Source organism: Dromiciops gliroides, chromosome 3 (genome assembly GCF_019393635.1).
Source record: "Dromiciops gliroides isolate mDroGli1 chromosome 3, mDroGli1.pri, whole genome shotgun sequence".
Lineage (NCBI taxonomy): Eukaryota > Metazoa > Chordata > Mammalia > Microbiotheria > Microbiotheriidae > Dromiciops > Dromiciops gliroides.
Window position 1 is genome coordinate 138,636,928 of NC_057863.1, and position 15,218 is coordinate 138,652,145.

The window sequence follows — 15,218 nt, forward strand, 5'->3', positions numbered from 1 at the left end:
ACAATTTCATATCAAAATTTGTTTAGACATTCTCCAATTTATCAACAAGTCTGAAAGTTTTTTCTAGAAACAAAAGTTATTCTATAAATACTTTAGTAAGTATAAAAAGTTAGCCACTGTTTTATTTTTTTAACCTCTAAGATATGTGCTCAATGGTGGGATCTCTGAGTCAAGTGGTATAGACATTTTAGATAACTTTCCAGAATGACTGAATTTTGTCCCAGCTTTAAAAAAAACATGCTTCCCCCCCCCATAGTCCATCCAACATTAACTATTCTCATTTTTTTCATCTTTATTGATTTTGTTGTGTGAGGTGAAGTTTCAGGGATGTATTTTAATTTGTGTGAATTCCCTTTATATCTCGGATAACACAACTTTGTCAGAAATGTGGTGGGGTTTTCCTATATTTAGATGTCTCCTCTTCCCAGATAATTGGATGTTGTTCTTACAAAAGATTTTAGATGCCATATGTGGGAATTTTTTTCTTTGTTTTTTGTAGGGCAATGAGGGTTAAGGTGACTTGCCCAGGGTCACACAGCTAGTAAGTATCAAGTGACTGAAGCAGGATTTGAACTCATGTACTCCTGAATCCAGGGCTGGTGCTTAATCCACTGCACCACTTAACTGCCCCATTCTTGTTTTGATGGTAAATCTTCACTAAAATATGTATGTGAAAGTTTTCTTCACTTATTTTCCCCAGTTCTTATTTTTTACTTTTTAATGTGACATTTTCATATTATTTTTAATGGGATCATCTTCAAGTGTTTCTTCCTTTTTTTTTTTTTCTAGATAAGAAAGCTAGTATGGATTTCTTTTTAAAATGATTGGTTATGATATTTTCCCTATGTTGATTTCTTCTTGTAATCCTGTTTTATTTACAAATTGATCAACTTAGGGGGCAGCTAGGTGGCACAGTGGATAAAGCACTGCCCCTGGATTCAGGTGGACCTGAGTTCAGATCCCAGCTCAGATACTTGACACTTACTAGCTGTGTGACCCTGGGCAAGTCATTTAACCCTCATTGCCCCACCCCCCCAATCTCAAATTGATCAACTTATTTTTATGTGCATGTAATTATATGTAATTATAAATTTGTATACATGTGCATATATGCATATATGCACTTATTATCTACATGTATAAGCAAATATATGCATACATGTGCATTGCACATATGTACATGACTATATATGTCCATACAGATAAACATTTAGGTATGTGAGAGTTGGAATAATGCCCCCCTGCGAGGAGGAACATTGTGAACTCTGGCCTGTTGGGAGACCAGGTGGTTTTAGCATCTGGAAGTGACCTTTTCTGGGGTTTGTAAGGTCAGTTCTTTGGCGTCAGGAAGTGATGTTTGCTTGTGGGTCGGGGTGATCAAAATTGTCCGCCAATTAACCTAGGGCTGTGTGTGTAGATGACCTATTTCCAGGTTGTGCTGGAGATTTTCGGGAAGAAGCCCAGGAGGAGGGCTCTCTTTCTCTAGCTCCTGGGGACCTCATTTGGAGGGGAGCAAAGATGCTGCCTCCCTTAGATAGATAGATGAAGGAATCTTGACTCTTTCTCTCTGATCACTAGATTCTAATGCACCTTAATAAATGTTTAAAAGTCTAAACTCTTGCTAAAGCTTCTAATTTGGGGTGACCACTCATTAGATTTTAGACATCATAGCTAGAATTTTAGCCCCCTTACAGGTATGTATACATATGTTGGTACCCATCTACAGATATATCTGAATATGTACACATATATCTTATAATTTTTGTGTGCACACATATTATGTATGTGTGTATAAGTTGTTTTGCTAGAACTTTAAAAAATATAAAAATGTTCATTAGTGATATTAATCTATGGTTTAATTTCTCTGGTTTTCTGTGTAGCTATTAAAGTGATAGCTACATCAGGAAAAGGAATTTGGTAGGGAATTTAATATAGAGATTAATTGAGTATTTATTGTTTAATCCATATATATTTGATATAATTCACTTATAAATTTGTCTGGATTAGTTAGATTCTCTACATTCCATTTTTAGGTGCTCAATGGTGGATCTTCAGAAAAGCTTTTTATTGTGGGCAGGAGTTTGGTGCTTTTGTTGTCCAATCTTGAGCAGCAGCTAGGTGGCATATCTTTTAATCAGGCAATACTAGCCTATTCATTAGAATGAGTCAAAGTAAAACAAAACAAACAATATCTTTGGAATTAAAATATTTTTCTCTCTTTAAACAATTAAGGACTATGCAGTTAATTTAGCATAAATGACAATTTCACAATAAACTGACAAGTTTAGAATTGATTCAGAAGAATCAGTTATTAATGAGCAAGTTTCCTTTTATGGATCACAGCTGCTCCTAGACTTATTGCCATTGCCACTACACCTATAGATTAAACTGCTTCTTTCCTCCAATCTCTAGAAATAGGCAGACCCTCCATCAATTAATTTAGTGAGATTATTTACCCTGAAATTGCTTCTGTTGTGTTTTTTTCACAGTGTTGGGGGAAAAGACATTAAAAAAAAAACACCTAAAGCCAGCCAATATGCTTCATTCATTTGTAACTTTCTATCAGTATAGCCAAATCTTACCAAATTTTAGAGTGCTGAAGCAATAGATACTGGAGCTAATAGTATTTGACTATTTGATGAAAGACGGTATTAGAGTAGCTATTCTCCAAGCCATCAGCTGTATTGGCTTTTCCTATGCCGTTCCTATGACCTACATTACAAGCCCCATCCTGAGAAGAGCTCATATCACTTTCATTTAAAGAAGCAGCTGTGTTTAATTTAAACTTCACTCTCTTCTGTTTAGTTACTCCTCTATACCTTCCTCCATTCTATAACTGGAAAACTACAGCTTTCCTCACTATATTCAAAAAGTTACAGACTTACTTATCAATACAGACTAGCCAAATATTTAGATGATGGTTAGTATTTGATCAAGCATGTCTTATGGAACTATGGAATGAATTAGCTATAACTGTTTGTAACTTAATGTGCCCTTAGTTAAAAATAGCTCCACTAAGAGACACATGGTCCCCAGATGGAGTTTATATGAAGATTTTATTTTTATAGAGAAAAGCAGTTCCTGCTGTAGAAATCACCCCCCGCCCCCAACTTGTCGAAGTTCATGAAGAGAATGTTTTGAGTCAAAACCTATAAAAGGGGTGTGTAAAGTTACAGGAAGGAACATAAGTGATACTTCACAAAGCAAACCTTTCATTTTACGGGACAGTCATTGAAGTACAGCTCCCAAGCTACAATGAACATTTATATCTGTTAGGACATTGTGTTTTAAAAAAAGCTTGCTTTTTAAATGTTTGTATTAATTATTGATGATTGAAACAGTTTCTTAAAAGCATCTTGTAAACACATATTTGAATGGCAGATGAGTAAGCATAAATCAAACAATAAATAAACATTTGTTCAGTAACTCTAATGTCCTAGTCACTGGAAATACAAATAAGAAAAGTTGGACAGTCTTTGCCTTCTGATAGATTATAGTCTAAGGTAGGATGTATGCAAAATATAATAAATGAATACAAGGGAACTTTAAGAGGGAAGATATTAGTACGGGGAGGTACCAATAGGATCCTGATACAAAAGTTTTCTCCCACTTATTTCACTGAATAGCTAACCTGAATCTCCACATGGGATGATAGAACCTTAAAATTGGAAGGCAATTTAGGACCATTTTTGTATGAGCTACAATACCTGCAACAGAGTACATGATAAATGTTTAATGACTGAATTAGATTTTGCCCTATTATCCAAACATTGCCTTAAATATAAAACCCATCTTAAAGAGCCCCGAAAAAGAATGTTCCAACATCTACCAAAAGATTTTTAATGATAGGAAATTCATTGCTTTCATAGCTAGCCCATTCTAATTTTAGATAATTTCTTCTTTTTGGGAGTTCATTATTATATTGAGCCAAATTTGGCCTCCTATAGATTTACCCCTGATCAGAGTTCTGTCCTCTAGAGAAAAAAATTGAATAAATATTGTATCTCTTCCACATAAATGTTTTCAACTAATTTAAAACAATAACTATCCCTCCTTCATCACCCAAAGTCTTCAGGAGAAAAAGTCAAGAACTAAGTTACTAGCAGGTAGAGTGAAAATGAAAGGGAATCCTTGAGAAACTTCAATGATTTAGAATGGTTAAGAGATGATGGCTGATTATGTGGGGTAAAGGAGTTAGTGTAACTTAAGATGTCTCTCAGATTTTAATTATGATTGAGTAGGAGAAATATATGAGACAGAAATAAGGAAGGAAAAAACAGACAAAGTCATATTGAAGTTAAATTATGAGCTTGACTATGATTTTTTATTATGAGAAACATGTAAATATTAGAGATGTCTAATAGAAAGTTGAGAATATGGGTTTATACTGAGGAGACAGTTTGGGTGTTTGAGAATTGTCAGCAAAAATGCTACATGAGACTAAAAGTTATGTAATTTTCAGCTGGATGAAAAATATAGCTAGCACAAATAAGCTGTAAATGGATCTTGATTGTTCTGGAAACAAACTGTCTATTTTCAAACCTCATATTTATGAGTGCTACTCTCATGGTGTATCACAACCTTGCACTAACTGGGATTGTTAACTTTTTTTTCTATCCACAAGTATGTTCTTCTTCCTAGCCTCCATGGACCTGCTTCTCCTGTGAACAACTGTTTTTGATTGGTTCATTGGTTACTCACTTGGATTACCACTTCAATTATATCTATTTTCCGGGGCTTTTTTATTCCCATGGGTGTGTGAATATTCCAATTGTTCCAGATTCATCTCAGAGATAACCATCACAAGATGGAGGGACAAGAAAAAAGGTGATGGTTTAAATAGCAAAACTATGATATCACTAGCAGGAATTATGTAAAGAAGGATTTTTAAAAGTAAAAATGGATGAAGAAAAAGTCTTTGTATGATGGCTACATTGAAAAAGCAGAAGAATGAAGATTGATTCCAAAAATACTTAGAAGTATTTTGCACAGTAGGATGAGAAGCAGAAGAGTAAAATGTCCCTGAAGCCAGGAATAATGAAAATGTCAAGAACTGGCTGATATGGACAAGAAGCAAACTAGCTTCTCTGACTTCCACTGAACCAGGGCTCAATGACAGGAATTAAGCTTTATGTTTTTATTTATTCAATCCCTATACAATATACAACAAATATGCTTTAAATACCTACAATTTGATAAGATATGCTAGTTCTAAGGTGGTCAATTTTATCTTAAAAAGCATATGGCATGACAGAAACACCCTCCTCATTTTATTTTCCTTTCCCAAACTCTCCCATAATCTGCTCTGTGTTCTAGTCAATGTGGATATTTCCTAAATTGTTCCCACTAAATTGTTTTTTTGTTCTCTACCTGTTCCCTCAATTTTTCATTCTGTCTCCCATCTATTTGTATGACTTCATTTTCATCTCATAGATGTACTCCCTCTTAAGATTTCAGTATTCATTCCTATGTCCAAAGAATCATTCAGGTACCAAATCTTCCAAATCCATAAAGTTCTTAGGGTGCTCACCCATCTTAAATTATTTCCCTGGTTTTATTTATGACACTATAATTTTTCAGTTATCCAAATTCAAAGTCTTGTACTAATTTTCAAGTTCTACAGAGCTTATTTCCATATCCTTTCTTTATACTCATGCAGCATTTTTCATAAATTGGGCTGTAATCCCTTTTCACCTAGAATATATTATAAGGTTCTTATTTGGTCTTTGTGCCTTCAGTAAATTCAAACTCTAATATATCATCTAATAAATCAGTATTCCTAAAGCACCAATCATACTATACCACTTCTCTGCTCACAAATCTTCAGTGCTTGCATTTTCCTCAAGAGCAAAATTCAAAATCCTGTGCTTTGCATTTAATACCCTCCACAATCTGATTTCCACCTGAATATTCAGATTTATTTCAAATCATTTCCCTTCATCTACTACATATTCCAATTAAATTGGCCCCCTTTTTATACTTCCTGAAAGGTATTTCATTTTTTGCCTATGTTGTTTTTACTCTTCGCCAGTACAAAGGATATTCTCATCTCTAATTTGTAGGAATCTGATCTTTCCAGAACATCCTTCCCAAAGATATTTTCCCTTGATCTTCCTTTTATAATTACTTATAACTAGTGGTTGCTTTTTCAGTACTTTTTCTTTATGTAATAGTGTACATGTATCCTTTCAATAGAATGTAAGCTTCCTGAGAACAGAAATTGTTGTATTTGTGCTCTTTTATCTCCAAAGCCTAGCACAGGGCCTAGATCATAATAGGTCATTAATAAAATATTAAATGCATTGGAATACCTCTTTATTTACTTTATTGACCTTCTTATTATAAACATATAATTTCAAGGTTATTTCAAAGTATTTAAAAAACATAAATTCACTTTATATTGTTCAAAATGTTTTAGAAAACTGAATATTTGGAAATTAATAGGATTTCCTTTAGTTTGTTGATCCTCTGGATTTATTGCTATGGTATATATATGCATATTATATATATATATATACACACACATATATATACATATATATTTAGAATCAAAAATGAAAACTGATACCTGGAAAAAAGTATGCAGATATCTAGAATCTAGAAGGATGAATTTCTGTTTGCTAACCATTATACATGAATGCTTTCAACTTGTCAAATGGAAAAAATTGTTATTTTGAAGACAGGGAGCAAAATATTCAAGAGTACATGTGTTGTTTTTTTAAATGTCTATAAAATCTGCTATGGTACATGTTGCAGTCATTGACAAAAGCCATCAAAAGCAAGGGACATATGGGTAATACTTCTATAATAGAGAAACCTGGGTGTGCCATGACATTTTCTGACCTATACCAGAATTCAAAGCACATTATCATACCCACTAGGTCTCAAAGGAAACATAAAAGTTATTTGAAAATGAAAACTGTTGACCAAACCTATATCAGAGTATTAAATAACACTGATTATCTAGGGAACAATGAAAGAACTCTGTTCTTAATACATTGTCATTACAATTTATTTAAAACTATAAAAGCCTATAGGTAGCATATTTTAAATTATAGATTCTACCATAATGCTGGTGTTTAGTTAATGAACATCAAGAATTTCATTAATAAAACAAGTTTTAAATAATAAAATAAATATTGTAATCAGTAGTCTTATTTAAGCACCTCATGTCTACAAATCACTGTTTTACATGCTAAAGAATTATAAAGATAGATGTGTTTCTTAAGTGGGGAATGCCTTTTTGCTTGTAGCTTTTTGGGTACTAATCTTCTTGGTATTTTTTTTTTTAAATTTAATCTAAAATACTGAAGACACAACATTAACCACATATTAAGTATTTAAAATGATATGTTGTTCCACTTGTACCAACAATTTAAGTTTAAACAGTTTTTAAATACTTCTTTATTCTATGTTTTTAAGATATTTGCCATCACGTAGGGGAGGGGGAGTCCTTTCAAACAATGGCATCAGGTTGCGAAGCGTATAGCAGAAGTGTTATGGAGAAAGAAATTTAAGTGACTTTTTAAATTAAGTAACTCCATCTTGTTTTTTTTTTGTTTTTGTTTTTCTTTTTTTTTCTTTTTTTTTTTTGTTGAGGCAATTGGGGCTAAATGACTTGCCCAGGGTCACACATCTAGTAATTGTCAAGTGTCTGAGGCTGCATTTGAACTCAGGTACTCCTGAATCCAGGGCTGGTACTTTATCCACTGTGCCACCTAGCTGCCCCCATTTGGTTTTAAAGAATCATTTTATTACTGTTTTATTTTTTTCCCTGGGAAATCAAAATATATAACCACATATTTGTAAACAACTTTATGCTTTGTATTCAGTTTTGTTTTTTTTTTCAGGGCAATGAGGATTAAATGACTTGCCCAGGGTCACACAGCTAGTAAGTGTCAAGTGTCTGAGGCTGGATTTGAACTCAGGTTCTCCTGAATCCAAGGCCAGTGCTTTATCCACTGAGCCACCTAGCTGCCCCTGTATTCATTTTTAACAGATATTTCTCAACTATCTTTAACTGCCATTTGATATATCATAAATATTATCATTTAGTTATCTGTATCATATATCACCTCTACTTGATTCAAGCTAATGTGTTTTAATATGTGTGTTTTTTAATAATCTTCCAACATCTTCTTATATATTTCAAGTGTATTTACTTTTATTTAGTTTCTTTTATGTGTAAAATAAGTTCTATAAAAATTTAGTTTGATTTGGTACTAAGATATATGTCTCCTTCTCAAATCGCAATTAAACTCTGTTATCTAGTAATTGCGTCATCTTGTTTGTTGTTGTTTTTACTGTTGTTGTTCATGTTGAAGAGGATGATGGTGATGATGATGTCTTTTCACTTTTAGGAACCGCAAAGCTAATTCTCTCTACCCAAGTCGAAAACAAGGCAAATGAATGTTTGGGAGAGAAGACAACCTATATACGTGAATCTTTCTCTTTGAATTCTTTTGATTAAAAGGATACTATGCATTTTACTGATTACATTTGTCCTGAATAGGGGCAGCTAAGTGGTGCAGTGGATAAATCACCAGCCCTGGATTCAGGAGGACCTGAGTTCAAATCCGGCTTCAGAGACTAGCTATGTGACACTAGGCAAGTCACTTAACCCTAATTGCCCAGAATAAAAAGAAAAAGAAAAAAAAAGAACAACAACATTTCTCTTGAACAGAATGCTATGTGTGCTATATTCTATGCTTTTTGCTTTTCCACAGTTCCATTTACTTTACAATTTGATATGAGATTGTTGACAATATGTTAATCATGAGAATTTAATCCAAGGATTAAAAAATGTACAAAATATCAATTATTGGGAATTTATATAAAACAAAGTGTGATTTGAAAGATTGTTTATGTATCTGAGCTATATGGTACATAAGGAGACATATAGTAATTATAGTATATTAATAGTAATCTCAGAAGTTTGCTGAACAAGTTATGGTATATGAATGTAATGGAATTCTATTGTGCTGTAAGAAATGATGAGCATGAAGAGTTCAGAGAAACCTAGAAGGACTTGCTTGAACTGATGATGAGTGAGATGAGCAGAAATAGAAGAACATTATACACAGTAGCATCAACTTTATGTGTTGATCAACTGTGAAAGACTAGATTCTTCTCACCAATCCAATGGTACAAGAAAGTTCCAAAGGATTCATGATGGAAAAGGCTCTCCAAATCCAGGAAAAAAAGGAAATGTTGAATATGGATGCTGAGTGGACCATACTATTTCTTTTGTTTTTGGTGCTGTTGTTTTTCTTTTTTGAGGTTTTTCCTTTTTACTCTGATTCTTCTCTTATAACATAACTAATGTAGAATGTTATTATATATATATATATATATATCCTATATCAGATTACCTGCTGTGTAAGGGAGGGAGGAAAGAGGGGAGGGAGGTAGAAAAATTGGAAATTGGAAATCTTATCTAAACAAATGTCAAAAACTAAAAATAAATAAATATTTTTTTTAAAAAAAGACAAAATATTTGTAATTATGATATTGGTTGTATGACTCAATATTGAGAAGGAAAAACAAGAAGAAAAAACAGAAAAGCAGGAATAAAATTTCAGAAATCTAAAGCAGATCATTTTTTATCCAATGGTCATAGTTACATATGCAAGTCTTAAACATGAGGGCAATCATGGGTTTTCAATATATTTTTAGTAAAAGTGGTCCCACATTTAGCTAAACACTTTATTTTATTTTTGATGTGTTCCTGACATTTAGTATTTGCCATAGAATTACAAAGTCTCTTTCTTCTCTCTTCCCTCCTTTCTTCTTTTCTCTCTTAACTCATAATTCCTTTCCTTTTATCTCATCTTTATCTCTTTTTGTATCTCTGTCACAGTCTTCACATTTCTTTTTTCTATATCTGTCTACCTGCTTTTGTCTCTCTCACTTTGTCTTTGTTTCCATCCCTACTAAAATGTACATTCCATTGCATGACTTGATCATGTGAGATGTATCTCCCTGATTGTGCCTAGAATAGTGGTGTTCTGAAAAAAAAGGTAAATTTATTTGTTTAATTAATGTTATTGAATGGAATCTCTTTATATGTTTCTTCCCTGGCAAAATGGATAAGAATAAATTCTCCAGTTGCATTATGAGATTTTTCTTATGATATAATGAGAAATACAGGAGGTGTTGTTCAGTAGTAGAGAGCTCTCCTTAGACTCAGGAAGAATTAGATTCATTTCCTCTCTCTGACATGTATTAGCTATATAAATCTGTGCAAATCACTGACACAATCAATGGTCCAACAAACTCTCCAACACTATGGACTGTAAGTTGTGAGCAGGTGTCAATTTGTATTTGTAAAAAGAGGGTTTCTTCTCTTGGAATTACCTATATTGATGAAAAGGCAGCCCTTGTTACAGTTATTTTAAAGAGTGTATAATGAGCGAAGATGTAAAAAAGCTTTTTGAAAGTAGAAAGCACTAGGGGGAAGTAGGATTACTTGGTTGTTGTTGTTGTTGTTGTTGTTTTCTTTTACATTGGGGGAAAGGGGTTAGGAAGTGAGCTTTCATACCATGGTATGATGGTACCATGAACTACTTATCTCTATATTAATATAGACATATTGATATAGATACATATATATAAATGTTAAATATGACATATATTCAAATATCTATAGAGAAATAGATATGGAGGACAAGCACTTGTTCTTTGTCCTTGGGTTAGGAGGAACTCAACTTTGAAAACCCCGAGGTTTCTACATAGACAAAAATGGGACCTCTGAGGGTAGGAATTATGCTGATTCTGCCAGAGGCAAAATTGGATAGGAATGAAGGGTGACAGTGGTTGATAATGTTGTCTGCAAGGGACTAGAACCTATTGCCAGGGTTAGTGAGAGTAGAGAAGAAGATTCTAAGGTGATTCTGTAAACCATTTATAAGTTCTCCATCCTAGTACAAATCTCTAGTTACCCAACTCTAGCTAAATTATTTTTTCCTCTTTTAATTAATAATTTTGTCAGCAGATTTAATTGGAATCTTTCTGAGAAAGTTTAATGAGATAGCTTATATCTTAGAGATGCTAACCATTAATGGAAAGAAAACAGGGCATTTAATTCTTTATGAATAAAAGAGTTAATCATGGAAAAGTTGTATTTGTGAAGTTACTTAGTAAAAGAAGCAAGGAAAATGATAACTTTGAAGATGATATTCTAATATATTGTGATTAACACCAATTTTACTTTTTCAGAATTTTTGTTCTTAAAATACTATTTTAGCATCAGATGGGCATAGCCTAAACAGAGAGAAGATGAGAAAGAGTCTATTACTAAAAGAGACAGATTTAGATAGAGTATAACTAGGACATAGATGAATAATCCAGTACCTGGCACTTAACTGGAGTGGTTCAGTTAAATATACTTTGATACATTGAAGATTGATTTATGACAACTTTTAGTGAAGAACATTATTCATAAAGACATAATGTTAGAGTTCATGAATAAATAAGTATTCTGTGTGCAGGGTTTTTGTCCTCAAGTTGGAGCTTTGGGAAGTCTGCAAAAAGGGCATATTATTGGTCTTCAATTTTCTTTGCCATTTTTATTAGCTTGCATAATGAGAACACTTTATAGGCATAGGATACATGTAAATGTCACTATAAAAATTACAGAAGATAAATTATTTACCAACTTATTTTGAACCACAAATAATATACATATGCTTCTCTTGAACTTATTGTACTGCAGATGTTAAGTGATTTTAATGCTAATTTATTTGAGTTATAATTGGGACTTCAGTAAAGTGTATCTAAATTCAAAAGATTTTCTTTTCTATGAGAATTGCATTGTTAGACTATTCATATGCTGGTGGAGATAGGCAAAAATTTTCTATCATATTTTCTATAACATTCTCTATAATCTCTAGTTGATACTTTTCAATTCTGTGAGCAAGAACTGTTCTTTTTTGTAGTTGTTTAATCTGAACAACACATACCTATAGAGATAAAATAAATAGACATTGATAAAAATTAATAATGCATTGATTGTTCTGCATAGAAAAAGGGAAGAATATCAGAACTCCTTTATTCTTTCAGTTGGCTTCCAGTCTTCATATGATTTGTTTTAATATTTAAGCACACAGATGTATGATCTTTTCAATGTGGACATTCCCTTCACTGAGCAGATTTTATTTCATTTTTGCCTGCCTATCCTTTAAGATTTTTGCTAATATCCATTAATAAATTTGCTGCATTGGTCTGTAGAAAATCAGAAAAATGTAAGGTGATACATGTTTACAAATCATTCTCATTCATAAAGTACCTTAATTCTATTGCAGGGCTTATTTAATATTTTCCACTTTGCAAGCCCTTTTCACCTAAGATATTTTTTATACAACCCCAGGTATATAGGTATATAAAATTTATACATAACCTTTTTTAGTTGCCAAATTTTTCACGAGCACATATGAAGTCATGAGGCACAGTTTAAGAAGCTTTGCTCTAGAGTATCTGAACACATTGATATCAGGCTTGAACTGAGCATAAGTAAACTGATTAGTGTCAAAACAATTGTGAGGGAGTCTATTATCTTTACTCTCATTTTATCTTCATTACAAAAGAAATATACAAATAGTGTTTCAGAGACCGGATTTTAAATAGCCACTGTTAATATGTGTTTGCCAATAAAATGCTTAGAAGAAATTGAATACATGTAAAAGAAGTGTGAATGATGTTATACACATACATGATCAAAATGTGTCCCTTCAGTTCATTGGGGGCACAGTAAGAAAGGAGAATAAAGAACTTTGTTTACTTAGATTCTATAATCCTTTTGCCCTACCTTTCTCAACTGTTTGTTTACATATATAAGTAGCCATGCCACTCCCATTTAAATATAAGATAGAGTTCTAGTTATAATTATTCTTATAAGATTTTAATATATATTATGGGGTTAGGAAACTGGCTAGCTAAACTAAAGGACCCAGGTCTGGAGTAACTGTCTTTGAGAAGTAAACCAGTGGACAGACACACCTAAAGAAGCAAGGGAGATAAGTGGCATCTGCTCAGTACTGAGTTAACTCCAGGAGCACAACCCTTCATTCCAGTTTCCTCAGCCCCTTGGGAAATAATCCTATTAGATGTGGCTGCTGCTTGAGTGGCTCCAAGGGGACAGAGATAGCTCCAACAGGTGTGTCTCACCAGATTTCTCTCAGCCCACCCACAATAAGGGTTCAGGTGATCACCCCATCGACCATCTATAAAAGCTATGGCCTTTCTCCTGTTCAGGGAGATAGGTATCTAAGAGAATCGTGTGTCTGTGCTATCTCGCCTTGAGAAAAGCTTGAATTTCCTCTTGGCTCCTTTCTCTAGTGCCCAAATAAAGTATTATTTATTCTACTTGGATTTATGTGTGAGAGGGTGTAATTTTTTTTTTGAGGTTCATGAGGGTTAAGTGACTTGCCCAGGGTCACACAGCTACAAAGTATTAAGTGTCTGAGGCCCGATTTGAACTCAGGTCCTCCTGAATGCAGGGCTGGTGCTTTATCTACTGTGCCACCTAGCTGCCCCTGAGGGTGTCATTCCTTTTTTTTTTGGGGGGGGAGGGCAATGAGGGTTAAGTGACTTGCCCAGGGTCACACAGCTAGTAAGTGTTAAGTGTCTGGTGCCAGATTTAAACTCAGGTCCTCCTGAATCCAGGACCAGTGCTTTATCCACTGTGCCACCTAGCTGTCCCCCCCACCTAGCTGCTCCCTGAGGGTATCCAACCATTTCCCCTGTGATATAATATGTGTGACTAATCATGAGAAGTGATGATATTGGGAATAAATTTACAAATTCTACTGTGCCTTTATGTTGATATAAGCAATAAAATATTTTTCAAATATTTATATTAATAGTATATACATATATCATATAAAATAATATGTAATGAAGCAGGTTATGTTTTTAATACCTTTTTTTCTTTTTCCCTGGTATCTATCCCTTTCAGTCTACTCACATGGGCATAACTATATTTCAGGCCTTCCTATTTAGAGATAGGAATAATCTCTAAATTAATCTCTCTCTTTCCCTAACATCTTTCCCCATTGCAATCCAGACTTATTCTTGCTGGTAAATTGGTTTTCCTAAAGTGTATAACATTCCACAATTTAATAAACTCCAATGGCTACCTTTTGCATCTGGAGCCATATATTGTCTTCTGTTTGGATTTTAAAGACCTAGATCCAACCTTCATTTCTTGAATATCCAATACTCCCCTTTCCTCACTCTGTAGTCTACATAAACCCTCATGTTGTTTATCACATAGGACATTTTATTCCTATTTTCCTGCTTTTATATTTCCTCCTAGACTCTGATATGTAGTGTCCTTATTTTTTAAAACTGAACTCGAGACATCTCCAAGTGTCAGTTCTCTTTTCAACTTACATTTATTTTTCATATATTTTCTATATACTAAAATTTGTACATGATAGAATTCTCCCAACAGAATTTAAACTCTATGAAGGCAGGAACTAATTTTGTTATTATTTTTTCTTTGTATTTTTAATATCTAACAGTGTCTGGCACATGATAAGACTTAAAGGTTTGTTAATTGGTTGATTGAGCTTCCAACAGCCACAACAATTTACTAAAAATTTATGAAAACTACTGAATTAATTTGCTAGGAAAAGTGTTTCTTTTTTTTTTTAAACATGATTAAACTGAAATAAACAAGAGTATAGAAGTAGCCAAAACTACTTTATTTGAGGGAAGTGAATTGCAATTTGGGGCCCTACTCAGGACCAAAGTACAGAATGGAGTGCTCCAAAGTGGCAGAGGTGTCACTTTGTCCCTTTCAAAGGAAAGGGACCTCATGAAAGGCATAGCCCCCAAAACTGTTATTTAAGTTGTTTTACATAACAACTGAAGGTCCATAGAGAGGGTTGAGAAGGTTGGGGAGTAATGACATCTGGTCAGAAAATCAGGCTCAAGTGCAGCAACTTGGAGTTTCACAAGACTGCACCCAACCAATTTGCACTTGCTCCAACTGTGGGGTCAGGGTCATGTCTGATAGCTGCATTCAAGTTTGCTTAAATAACAATTTGGATTTACCATATAATTGTTGTGATGTACCCATGAATTGCTACTCTATTCTTTAAACATTAAGCCATATAAATTGCTAATAATGGTGGGGGATATAAATTTATAAATTACACAAATCCTTTCAGTTACCGCATGTGGAAACTGAGGCCCAAAGGAATTCATTTGTTCAA